Genomic DNA, 13,656 nt, shown 5'->3' with positions numbered 1-13,656 from the left:
ACAGAAAGCTTTACTAGGGTGTTTCATGTAGTTCCTTCACCTTTTCTTCCTCACAGTTAACTCCACCTCCACCTTCTCTGTTGCTGTAGTTCCTCTATTTGCAAAGGGAAGACGTTACCATGCTTCAGTCTTTTTAGTGCAAACTTGAAGAAGTTTAAGAGTCGTAGAATGTAATGAAGTTCCTATTTGTTGATTCAGGTTTCTGCTCACAGGTCATGTTACCTCAGTGCTCATCCCTCACCTCGTTTCTGAACCAGCCTAACAGGAACCCTTGGTGTACAGAACTCCTTTTTTGTAGGATTCTTGCTTGGAAATAATTTTCCCTTGGAATTACTAAGATTATTATCATTTTTTAAAAAGTATTCTTCCTGCCCAGTGTAGAGCCCAACACGGGTTGAATTCACGACCCTGAGATCAAAACCTGAGCTGAGATCAAGAGTCAGATGCGTAACCGACTGAGCCACCCAAGCCTCCCTCCCTTGGAATTGTTTAAAAATATTTTTTTGTTGCGGTAAAAGGCACATAACATAAAATTTACTGTCGTAATTATTTTTCAGTGTATAGTTCAGGGGTACGAAGTACATTTATAATGTCAGCCATCATCAACATCCACCTCCAGAACCCTTTCCATCTTGTAAAACTGAAACTCAGCCCCCATTAGACACTAACTACCCATTTCTCCTCCCACTCGGCCCTGGCAACACCGTTCTGCGTTCTGTGCCTGTGATTTTGAGTATTCACGATACCCCACGTGAGCAGAGTCGTACAGGATTTGGCCTTTTGTGACTGGCTTTATTTCATTCAGCATGATGCCCACCAGGTTCATCCATGCTCCGGCGTGTCAGGATTTCTTTTAAGGCTGAATACTGCTCCTTGGTATGAGTGGTCACGTGTTGGTGCCTCACTTCTACTCCTTGCCTCACTTTAATTTTCTGTGTAATACATATTTCTATCGGACATAATTCCCATAATTGTTCTGTTATTAGAATGCAGGCTTCATGAGAACTGGGACTTGGACAGGTCTGTTCCTGGCGCTTGGGGCAGTGCCTGATGCTCGAGAGGTGCTTGGTAGACAGTTGTTGGATGAAGGAACTTTGAAGGAACTTGAAATTGAATTGTCTATATTTCCAGTGACACTGATTTCATACCCCGTCCTCCCTTTTTCTTGTCTGATGAATTTTCTGTGTAGCTTCCTGGATTACATTTCTGTTTTTGGTATTCTCAGCCTCATAATAACCTGAAGATTGTTAACTGAGCCTCATTAACTTGGAGTAGTTGCAGGATAAGGAAACGGTACACTAGTTAGGCAAGACTCAACTTTGGGGGTACTTAAAGACGTAATTTTATTACTCTCAAATCTAGAACAATAATGGGTTTATTTATATAAGTGGGCCTATAGGAGCACCTGGGTGACTCAGTTAGTTAAGTGTCTGCTCTTGATCTCAGCTTAGATCGTGGTCTCATGGTCCATGAGATTGAGTCCCACCTCAGGCTCTGAACTGACAGCATGGTGCTTGCTTGAGATTGTCTTTCTCCCTCTCTCTCTGTCCCTCCCTGTGCTTTCTTTCTCCCTCTTTCTCTGCCCCTCCCCATGCTGTGCTCTCTTTCTCTCTCTCTCAAAAATAAATAAATTGGACTATAAAGAAAATAATTTCTCACATTAAAAAGTACTGGGTAGATTTCCGTATTGTAAGCATATTGAAGAGCTCCTGTGTTGTTTTCCATTGGCCAGGTGCTCGCGCGAGCTCGTGGCGCAGGTGCATCCTGCTAACTGCTGTTGGACGGTAGTGCCCTAGTCAGAGAGGGGTCCTGCCCTTTTGGAGTTGACAGTTCAACTTCAAGTTTGTGGGAGTGGATGTAGCCTAGTGTCAGTCCTCCAGTCCCGTCGCCTGCTGGCACATCATGTCTTTGTAATTTCTAGTGCCCTGTGCTTGGGTTTCCCTGTCTGTAAATGGGGTGACTGATACCCTAGAACTCACCATGGGTTTTTGCACAGATGAAAAGGGACAATGTATAAAATGTTTCACCCAGTGCCTGGTTTACTGTATGCTCAGAAGAAACACTACCTGTTCTCACCATCATTGATTTCAGCCTGCACATTAAACAAGCACACCAGTAAACGTGTAACTGAAAATTCTGATGAGACATTAAATCACTGATGGTGGGCTGGCTTAAGACTGAGGGAGGGCAGAGAATACCCTGAAGAAGTAACTTAAGAATCTCTGAGTCAGGAAGTTTGGGTGGAAGGTAGTCAGTTGATGGATGGAGGGAAAATCTTCCAGGCTGAGGGAACAGCGTTAAGGAATGCTCTGAGGCATGGAAACTACAAGGGGTCATGCAGCTGGAGCATGGAGGGCCGAAGCTGCAAGAGTTGGTTGGTGCCATGGGGCAGATAGTTAGGGCGTGTGTGGGAGTCCTGTTAAGGATCCTAGCATTTATTCTCAGGTCAGTAGGAGTGCATTGAAGAGCCCTGAGCTAGACAGCGACTTGAGCACATTTCAGGTTTTGATCTAGGACCGGTTATTGTGTGGGAATTGAAGACCAGTAAGAAGGATACTGCATTGGATCGAGTGAGAACTGACTGTGGCCTGAACTACGATGGTGACACTGGCGGCGAGAAGCGAATGGATGTGGGTGTCTTGGAGCTATGCCGTCAGAACTCAGTGACAGAGAAGGAGCTGGCAAGAAGTACCCTCTCATTTCTGGCTGAACACCTGGATGGACAAAGGTGTCATTTGCTTAGGCTGAGAAAAACCTCGGAATTGAAAAGGGCAGTAATTGTAGATGGGATTATTTTTATAGGTAAACATTTGAAAATTATAGGTGTAATTTATTTTTATTTTTTATTTTATTTTTTTTAAATGTTTTATTTATTTCTAGGAGAGAGAGAGACAGCGTGAGCAAGGGAGGGTCAGAGAAAGAGGGAGTCACAGACTGAAACAGGCTCCAGGCTCTGAGCTGGCAGTCAGCACAGAGCCCGACGCGGGGCTCGAACCCACGAACCGCGAGATCATGACCTAAGCGAAAGTCAGACGCTTAACCGACTAAGCCACCCAGGTGCCCCTATAGGTGTAATTTAAATGAGATAACATTTACAGTAACATGCACAGGTCTTTGGTGTAACATTTGATGAGTTTTCATAAATAACATGCACTTGTTTCCTCACCTTGCCGTTGAAAGTTTCAGACATTTCCGGGGCACCTGGGTGGCTCAATTGGTTAAGCGTCTGACTTTGGTTTAGGTCATGATCTTGTGGTTCATAGGTTTGAGCCCCTCATCAGGCTCTGAGCTGACAGCTCGGAGTCTGGAGCCTGCTTCAGATTCTGTGTCTCCCTCTCTCTGCCCCTTCCCCAATCGTTCTCTCTCTCTCTCTCTCTCTCTCTCAAAAATAAACATAAAAAAAAGAATAAAAACATCAAGCGTTTCCAATCCCTTGTTGGTTGATCATGCCAACCTCCCCCAACCCCACCCCAGGCAGGCACTAGTCTGCTTTCTGTCTCCATGGCTTAGTTCTGTCTGTCACTTCAAGGCCTTTATATAAGCAAAATCAGGTAGTGTGTATTCTTTTGTGTCTGGCTTCTTTAACTCAACATAATGCTTTTGAGATTCATGTGTGTTGATGTATTTCATTGCTAAGTAGCTTTCTTCAAACCTGTCTTTTTCTTTTAAAGATATATATATTTTTTTAACGTTTTATTTATTTTTAGGAGAGAGAGAGAGAGAGACAGACAGCGTGAACAGGGGAGGGTCAGAGAGAGAGGGAATCACAGAATGAAACAGGCTCCAGACTCTGAGCTGGCAGTCAGCACAGAGCCCGACGCGGGGCTCGAACCCACGAACCGCGAGATCATGACCTAAGCGAAAGTCGGTTGCTTAACCGACTAAGCCACCCAGGCGCCCCCTTTTAAAGATATTTTTAAGTAATCTCTGCATTCAGTGCAGGGCTTGAACTTAAAACCCTAAGCTCACGTGTCACATACTCTATTGACTGAGCCAGCTAGTGTCTTTTTAAAGCTCAGTGTTTGTGTGTGGGCTTGGTTGTGTATCCCTCTCAGTATATTCCTTCCTACTCTAATCTTTTCATTTTTTCTTGGACTCCATGCTATTTTATTTATTTTTAATCTGTGAGTATGTATATTTTTTAAAGTTTTTGTTCAAATTCCAGTTAACATGCAGTGTAAAGTAGCTGCAGGTATACAACACAGTGGCCCCACGCTTGTGTACATCACCGGGTTCTCCTCACGACAGTGCGCTCCTCCATCCCGTCACCTTCTCACCCGCGCCCCCTCCCCCCCCACCTCCCCTCTGGTGGCCAGCTGCTTGGTCTCCATAGTCAGGAGTCTGTTTCTTGGAAAACGATGGTTAGGTGCGTCACAGTAGTTGGCAGTGTCATAACCGAATGTGTGTGGTCAGGCCCGAGGCCCTCCGTCCTCGTCAAGGGGAGTGCTGGCTCTCAGCTCGGACAGCACTTGCTATCCTCATCTTTTTGACTTTCCCACCAAGAGTAGGGGGATAAAAAAGTAAAACGAGAACACCCCATGGAGCCCTAATTACACCCAAAAGAACATAATTTAACTTAACCCGAAGGGATAATAAAACGTTAAACGGGTTAACAGTTGTGGTTGGGGTGGCCCTGGAGAACAAAACTACCTCCAGGTGATTAAAATCTAGACACACTGGTTACAATATCACATCACGTATCCATCCAAGATATTGACCAACAGACCACGTTACCCTAGGGAAAACAGCGCAGTCCCCTCCGGGGGTTCATATGGACAGTAGGGTTTATGGCCTCGGATGTGGACTTCCCAGTGGTTTCGTTTGTTCAGCTATTCAAGTCCTACTTGATCTGTGTTCCGGCCACACTAATCCAGGTTGGCGCCTGTCTGGCAGTAATTTCTCCCTGAGTTCAGATAGTAACAGTTGGTTGAATGAGTGTGTGTGTATTTAAAATATTATTTATAGAGCACCACAATTGCATCTATTAGTATGTGGACATTCTAGCTCATTGATGCTTCCCTGCATCAAGTAATACAGTATTATAGTTACAGGTAAATAGAATGGGGTTAATGGACTAGACTTACTGAATATTCTTTCTGTTGTCAGTAACCCAGTAGTGAACTACGGCTGCTAGACACTGAGATCTGTCGATGAGGCATCTTTCCTTAGCATAGACTATGGGAGTTACGTAGGACTCCGTTTTGTTTGGTAAGATGAATTTTGAAATGTATGGAGTGGGAGCAATATGAATGCTTGGAGATTCCGTCATGTGTAAAAGATGCCCCACCTTATAATTAATTACCAAAGGAATACTTGCTCACTATGGTAAACTTGAAAACTTTATACAGGAAACATAAGCAGAAAAAAAATCACTTATAATTCTACTACATAAAAGCAAATCCTGTTCAAATATTGGCACATCTTCTCTAGTCTTTTTAAACACATTTTTAGCCTGTTTTATATAATATGTAATGTTAGCCTTTATAGAATATGTACTGTATCTAATGTATAATACATAAATATGTTACAAAAGTTTTTATATAATATATATTTTATGTAACACATGCTTTTTAAAAAATGTTTTATTTATTTCTGAGAGAGAGAGGGAGAGACAGCATGAGCAGGGCAGGGTCAGAGAGAGAAGGAGACACAGAATCTGAAGCAGGCTCCAGGCTCTGATCCAACGTTCAGATCTGGACGCCCGACCGACTGAGCCACCCAGGTGCCCCTTTTAATGTTTATATTTTGAGAGAGAGAGAGCGTGCATGTATGAATGTGGGAGGGGCAGAGAAAGAGGGAGACACAGAATCCGAAGCAGCCTCCAGACTCTGAGCTGTCAGCACAGAGCCCGACATGGGGCTCGAACTTAAGAGCAGTGAGATCATGACCTGAGCTGAAGTCAGACGCTCAACCAACTGAGCCACCCAGGCGCCCTGGCACAAAATTATTTTTAATAACTGCATAATTTCCATGTATATGTACTTGCTATAATTAATTTCATAGTTTTTGGGCATTGAGGTTATTTGCAAGTTTACAGAAAAATAATTCCGCAGTGAGCATAGTTTTGCATGGAACACTTTGCATGTAGGATTATTTCTATACAATAAGAAGTCTAGACTCCAGGGGCGCCTGGGTGGCTTAGTCGGTTAAGTGTCCGACTTTCGCTTAGGTCATGATCTCGCGGTTCGTGGGTTCGAGCCCCGTGTCAGGCTCTGTGCTGACTGCCAGCTCAGAGCCTGGAGCCTATTTCAGAGTCTGTGTCTCCCTCTCTCTCTGACCCTTCCCTGCTCACACTGTCTCTCTCTCTCTCCTAGGAAAAAAAAAAAAAAAAGAATTCTAGACTCCAGTTATAGGGCAAAGGTTATAAAAAGTTTTAAGACTCTTGACCAGTATTGCCAAATAGTTTTCAGTAACCATTGTACCAGTTTATGTGCTTAACGCTAATATATTAGGGTACCTATCTCAGAAAATGGAATTCCTAATTAAGTGCTTTCCTGTATGTTTCCACGGTAGTTGTTACAAAGAAATTAAAAGGCAGACCAAGGCTGTGAATATAATTTCTTCAGTTTCATCTCCCAGGAAGTTCATGTGGCCCTTTTGGTCTTCCAGCTCTTGCATAATCTCCTTAACCTGCCCCCCAGTACTCCCTGTGTCTGTTCCTCGGGTCAGTGGGGGTGATTTTGATGGCAAATAGAGAATGTCTGCTATGGTCAGAGTGTTTGTGTGGCCCCCAAATTCATATGTTGAAATCTTGACCCCTAAAGGTATTAGGTATTAGAAGGTGGGACCTTCAGGAGGTGATGAGTTCATGAGGGTGGAGCCTTCATGAATGGCATTTGTGCCCTAATAAAAGGGATGCCAGAGAACTCCCCTGCCCCTCTGCGATGTGAGGACATGGTGAGAAGGTGGCCATCTGCAGCCGGAAGAGGCTCACTAGAGCCTGACCCTCAGGCACCTGATCCTGGACTGCCAGCCTCCAGAACTGTGAGAAATAAATCCCTGTTTCTAAGCCACTCAGTGTACGATATTTTGTTCTAGCAGCCAGACAAAGACAACATCCAGTTTTAAACATGGTTAAAACAAGGAGGCAAGTGAATTATTTCAGAAAAAGCCCTAAGACATGGCAGTTGTTGGGAAGTATAGTAGGTCAGTGATGCTAGGACTCAAAAAGAGGTTCTCTGTGAACTTCCTGATTCTCCTCTCCAAAGTCCAAGTTCACCATAGTGGTTTCAAACATCACGTCTCAACACTGTCATATCCAGAAGAAGGGAGATCCTGTCTCACATTCCTCTTTTAAGAGCAGGGTGAACCTCAGGAGCTCTCTGGCCCTTGTCGGTCAGGGGTAGGTCCCTCATTGGGAGGGGGGTTGAAATAGCCACGAGGGGTGCTCTGGTCTGTAGGCACTGGCGTGGTTAGGGAGACGTCCTAAAGGCACAGGGGCACTTAAGTTTCTCAACAGATTGGAGGCTTTATTAACAGAGAACTGGGGAAATGGGTGTTAGGGTCTGCTGTAGCTCTTGATTCTTCATTCCTAATCTCCCATTACTTCCACATACAGTACATTTTTTTTCACTTCCAAGTTTCAGCTCTGTAAGGGATCTTGTTTACATTTATAACTTAGTGCAGAGTCTGGGCTCAATACGTATTTGTTGAATGAACGAATAAATAAATGAACATGGTTACTTCACTTGTCCATGGTGGAGTCAGATGAATAGTAAAGACCAAGGATGATAACTGGGTTTATCTTGTTTGCCCACTCAGATCTACTGGTAAAGGCTTCCTGGAGTGATGGATGTGTTGAGAAGGATTCTGAAGCTGTATCCAGGGTTCAATAAGACAGAATGCTTGGTTTGATTATTTCTGTCTGTACTGGGAAGGGAAAGGAGGCTGGCAACATGCATTTCTGGTATAGACAAGTGAGTCATTTTATTGCACATTATTGGGTGCCTAGTATGAGATGGGTGCTGAACGTGCCACTGACATAACAAGATGGGGGACTATCCTACCTTACTTGCCAAGTCAGATGTAAATAGATGTCTGGTTTTTTTTTGTTTTTTTTTTAATAAAAGCATCCATATTCTGGTAACTTTTTGAAGTTTAAATAATTACTGTAAGCTGGGGTGATGCCGGCAATTTTTATAGTAGAGGGGATACTTGAACTTGGCTCACAGTTGGATCTGACTCAGGTGATCTGACTCACGGCTTCCAAGAACTAATCTTCATTTGTTCCTTTCTGGCCTTGAGTCCTTTCTTTCCTGACCTGTCTCCCTTAAGGCAGAATAATAATAGACACCAGTTATAAAACACACGTTGCGTATGTTCATGATTTGGATCTTCACAGGCCTAGAGTAGCTCCTCTGTCCTGGTTTTCTAGATGGGATAACGGTGCAAAGCTCTCGACTACAGTAGGAGAACTGACACACCCAAACCATGTCTCCTTCCAAGGCCAGTGCTCTTAAGGGTTCCCACTGCTCTGTGCTGGATGTGATACAGGAAATACAGAATACTTGTAAATATTAGCATCATACTTTGACCATTCCAGTCCTCAGGGTTTAGAGCTATACCTTAGAAAGTCTAATAAACTTGGCAAATTTATACTGTCCATCATCGTTTACAGTGACCATATTTGGAGAGCTACCTCAGAGTAGGTGTTGCGGAAAGTCCTTCTAAGAACTATATGAATATACCAATTACAAATAGGATTTTTCAACATATTTCATTATGCTAACAAAAGTGGTGTTTTAGAGTGGCAAAATACATTTTCAAGTTCCTTGAGTCCCTTTTGTATTGTAAGGTGAAGCCGTATTAAAGATGATAATGTCATACTTAAGGATATGTGGTATTTAAAGAGAAATGCAAGAGAAAGAAAGGCTATAACTCCTTGGGCAGGGACTCACAGGTGACAGACAGTGTGTTAGCATTCTCATTATACTACAGCGTCTGGGTCTTAGCTTTGTGGATCTGGGAACTCCATTCTTGAGGATTACAGAGGGCTGATTAATTTTTGGAGAACTGGTGTGCCTGACCGGCTCAGTAGGTAGGGACGTGACTCTATCTCAGGGTTGTGAAGTACAAGCCCCACATTGGGCATAGAGCTTACTGATCTACGTTAACCAGAATGACCACAGAGTGACTGATTGAGTCAATGATTGATGAGTCCATGTGTCAGTTTCTTGATTGATAAAGCACGATGTTCCAGTGATTGCTGCCATAACACTAACCTTATAATACACCCTCAGATTTGAACAGAACCATTGTTGGTAGCTTTGTATTTCTTAACAATAAATTTAAACTATTTCCTAAACAGATACTGTTTCCACCCTTCTGTTGTGATATTTGAAGATTTCATTTTCTTACATCCTCTAGATCTTCATTACAGCTTTTGTAAACCACCAGTCAGTGGTCAGTCACAGCATTATGATGTTACCATTGCCTGCTGAGCCACGTTGTGTGCTGTGATGACCTTTGTAAAAAATGTTATTTTTTTACTTTTTTTTTTTAAGTTTATTTTGAGAGAAAGCATGTATGCAAGTGGGGAAGGAGGGGAGAGAGAGAGAGAGAGAGAGAGAGAGAGAGAATCACACACAGATTCCACGACATCAGCACAGACCTCCACACAGGGCTCCATCCCACAAACCGTGAGATCATGACCTGAGCCCGAGATCACCCAGGCACCCCAGCCTTTTCCTTTTTTTTATAACCTTGTTTTCTCTGGAACTAATAACCAGCTTCATTAAATTTACTTAATTCCCATGTGTCTGTTACTAATACTTAGTAATTGTTCCAGTAGACAAGTCATAAGCCCGTTAGCTGTTTCTCTAAACTCTCAAGGACACTTCAGATCCGGCAGGCCCGTTTTCCTTTCCTGGGCTCACTCTTCCTGTTCGAGCCTGGCAGCTCTCCGGGTGGAGTATACACTTGTCTTCTATTCTGTGCCGGGTTTTCTTTTCCTTGGATATCATGTTTTTGGGTCTCTTAATTTACCCATTTTATTGAAGCACATGCTCTAGAATGCATAGGAAGGAAAACTCTTGAGTATTCCCATACCTGGAAAAAGTTTTTATTCTACTCTGGATTTTTTTGAGGGGGTGCATCGGCTTAGTACAGGATTTTAGGCAGAATATTTCCCTGCGATTTTGAAGGCATTTTTCAGTATCTTCTATAAAGTCATGTCATTCNGGCTCTGAGCTGGCAGTCAGCACAGAGCCTGATGCGGGGCTCGAACCCACGAACTTTATGAATGTTTTTGAGAATTCCTCGTTCATGTTTTTACATTTCACAATAGCCGTCTGTATTGCCCAAATGTATTGACTTAAAAGCAGTGAGCACTTTGTCACTGATCGCTTCCTGGGTGTTGAGAGGCAGTTCTCTGGGATCTCTCACTTCCTGCTTACCTTGCAGGCAGAGACACTGATGCCTTTTGTGCTTGTAATCTTTCCCAGGATGTTTATATAGCAGAGAGCCTTGGAAGGCAGAGATAGCGGCTCCCTCCCTAGCAGAGAGCAGGTTTCATTCTTGTCTAGGACTGGTGAAGACAATGTCTCTGCCCTTGGGTTGGAGACTGAACAGGTTTACCCGCAGCCCATTGTAGAAGATGCAGTTTGCTAAGTTCAGGGTTCCTCAGTTGTGATGCAGACCTGGGCCACATCTTGACCTCCCACGAGACTAGACAGACCAGGGGAACTGACTCGAAGCTCTTGTGCTGTGTGCTATGCTGTAGGTCAGAGTCCTATGTTTCTGACCTAGGAGTCTTAGGTCTTCTGCCAGAGTCCATGAAACTTTGGCTGGCTAACCCGTTTGCTTCCAAGTGGGGGACAATCCCAGACCCTCTATACTTCTTGCCACCGAGTGAGTCTTCTGTCAGTCTCACTAAGGTCATTCTTGTGGCTGTCATCATTTGGCGGTTCTGCTGAACACCTGGATGCTTTGAAGGTGGCCTCGCTCACATGTCTGGCAGTTGATGTCGGGCTTCTCTTCCCATGTGGCCTCTCACCTCAGAAAGACCACCCTTATGGGGCGCCTGGGTGGCTCAGTCACTTAAGCAGCAGACTCTTGATTTCGGCTCAGGTCCTGATCTCATGGTTTGAGTTTGAACCCAGTTTGTCTGTGTTGACAGCTTGCAGCCTGCTTGGGATTCACTCTCTCCTTCTCTCTCTGCCTCCCATACCCTCACTCTCTGCCCCTCTCCTCTAAGAAATAAATAAATGTTAAAAATTTTCTTAAAAAAAGAAGAAAGACTACCTTTAGCTTCTTTACATAGGGTTGGCAGCATTCCAAGTGAGAGTGGAGGTTGTAAAGGCTTCTGACACTTTGAATTACATGCTTTCACTTTGCTGAAATTACAGCTACATTTTGCTGATCACAATGTGTCTTGAAGCTCGTTTAAATGAAACGTATGGGAAAAGAAATGCTATTTTTTGATGGCAAGAGTGGTAAAGTCGCCCTGCAGGGGAGCATGTCCGACTCGATGGGGAGAATTTTTGTGGCCATCTTTCCATATCATTTAGGGTTTTTTCCCCCCATTCCCTATGCTGTGTGAGCCCTTTAATTCTAGAGACCTATTTTTCACTTTGGGGATGTTTAAAAATACTGTATCTTCGATAATTTTTTCTTATTTTCTTGTTTCTGTTTCTTGAATTCCTATTATTTAGATACTGGATCTTGCTGGGTTCTCTGAATTTTATCATTCCTTCCCTGTTGTCTGTTTCTTTGTCTTCTTGGTTCTCCTTTCTGGGAAATTTCCTTCACTTTGCCATATTCATGCTATTGAATTTTTAAATTTCAGCTACTTGGGGCGCCTGGGTGGCTCTGTCAGTTAAGCATCTCACTTGGACTCAGGTCATGATTTCACAGTCCATGGATTCGAGCCCCTCGTTGGCTCTGTGCTGACAGCTCAGAGCCTGGGGTCTGCTTTGGATTCTATGTCTCCATCTCTCTCTGCCCTCTCTCGCTCTCGCTCTCGCTCTCTTTCTCTCTCTCTCAATAGTAAACATTAGGAAGAAAAAAGCCACAACTAAATTTCAGCTACCATATTTTCTACAGGTTCAATCCTGCCCTCTGTTCCTTTCTTACAGCCAACTGTTCTTCTCACATGGATGCAATATCTTATCTTTAAGTATATTAATGATTTGAAAAATAGTTTTCTTCCTTTAAAAAAACTTTTTTTCCATCTTGGAGCCTTTCTTTAGTTTGCTAATGATTCTAGGCCTTTATTCACATTTAAGGTTGAGTCAGGCCTGCCCGCATGTGCGCGCGCGCGCACACACACACACACACACACACACACATACACACACGGAAGCTGTGTGAAAACCCGTGGGGCTCACTGAGAGTGCCAGCAGTCAGCAGGTATTGATGGAAGTGTCCTGGAAAGATCTGTAGGTCTTTCCTCTGGGGTGTTGAGTTTCTGCAGAGAAGAATCTGGTAAGCTGTGTGTGTTCTGGGAGTGGAGTGGGAGGGAGAGGACTTGGGGCCTCACTGTCAGTGTGACTTTCACATGGCTCCTCGTCACACTCTAACATTTCAGCCTCCTGTTCCTCCAGGGCATTGTGGACCTGAGTGCTTAGCCTCCTTGGTTCACGGAGGAGGATTAGTTGTTATGATGTGCAGGCTGAGGAAGGCTACGTGTATCTTCCTGTTCCTTCTGTGGACTTCACACAAGTCATCTGTTTGTTGCCTGGAACTTCGGTCTCATCAGCGGTGGTAGTCGTAGTTTCTCCCCTTTGCTCGCTGGGTTATCCTCCTCATTGGCTTTCTGTGTTCCACAGCTCTGTTGCCGTCTCTTTTCTGCAGCTCTCTCTTCTTTGACCCCTTTTTCCTTTGAGATTTGTCCTACCGTTTTAGTGGAGTTTCAACAGGAGCATGGGATAGATAATGCCCAGGGTCACCAGCAGTCTCCCTTTCCCTTCTTCTTGTAGTTTCTTGCTACAGATCCTGTGCTGGTTCTTGTTTGGATTATTTGTTTTCATTGATGCGGTGAATTCTTCATAGGCCAGTTATTTCTGGTTAAGGAGCGACCAAAGCAGTGTTACTCCTTCTGAGTGTTTCCAGCCTTCCCTTCTTCCCTGGGCGGTGAGGACGCGCTGCTCGGTGGTCCTTTCCCACACGTGCTGTGCTTGCTGGCTGCTTCGGAGGAGGCGCAGCAAGTCTTCGTTCCCTGCCTCCCCCACACGTTTCTGCGGTGCCAGTCCAGGCCCAGGGCACTTCCTGACCCCAGCCCGTACGCTCTGTTCTTACTAGTTAAAACAAGAGCTGGAGTCTGCCTCTCCGGGGTACCTACTCCTCGGTGGAACCGCGCCTCCCGTGGTTCCGTCTGGGTTCTTCATCTCATGTGATCTTCCTTGTCTGTGGCAGCACTTTCTCATCCACTGGGATTCACAGTTGTAGATGCCTGCCAGTGTCCTCGGAGTTGGGGGCCGAATTTTTCTTTTCCTTGGTTCTAGTGATTTCTGAGAAGAGGGCAGGAAGTTTGTTTTCTTTTTATTTTATATCTGTTTTTAGTAGTTTCTCTCTCAGAAAACGAACTTTTCCTAACTTTATCCTCCAATTCTGAGCCTTTTTATTTTTATTTTAGAGAGAACAAGCGAGCATGTGAGCAGGGGAGAGGGGCCAAGGGGCGGGGGGAGAGAATCTCAAGCAGGTTCCACAGTCAGCATG

At 44.3% G+C, this 13,656-nt stretch overlaps 1 protein-coding gene and 1 pseudogene across 1 annotated transcript in view; one reads left to right on the top strand and one right to left on the bottom strand.

The window, feature by feature from the left end:
* CDC123 (cell division cycle 123) overlaps positions 1-13,656 on the top strand; it is a 60,980-nt gene that overhangs the window by 4,672 nt on the left and 42,652 nt on the right. The gene's annotated exons all lie outside the window — the stretch shown is intronic.
* On the bottom strand, positions 4,351-4,469 carry LOC144227044 (U6atac minor spliceosomal RNA; annotated as a pseudogene).

The sequence above is a fragment of the Crocuta crocuta genome, unplaced genomic scaffold, assembly GCF_008692635.1.
Source record: "Crocuta crocuta isolate KB4526 unplaced genomic scaffold, BGI_CrCroc_1.0 scaffold32, whole genome shotgun sequence".
NCBI lineage: Eukaryota > Metazoa > Chordata > Mammalia > Carnivora > Hyaenidae > Crocuta > Crocuta crocuta.
Note: the sequence above shows the minus strand (reverse complement) of the source record. Positions and strands in the feature narration are given on the sequence as shown.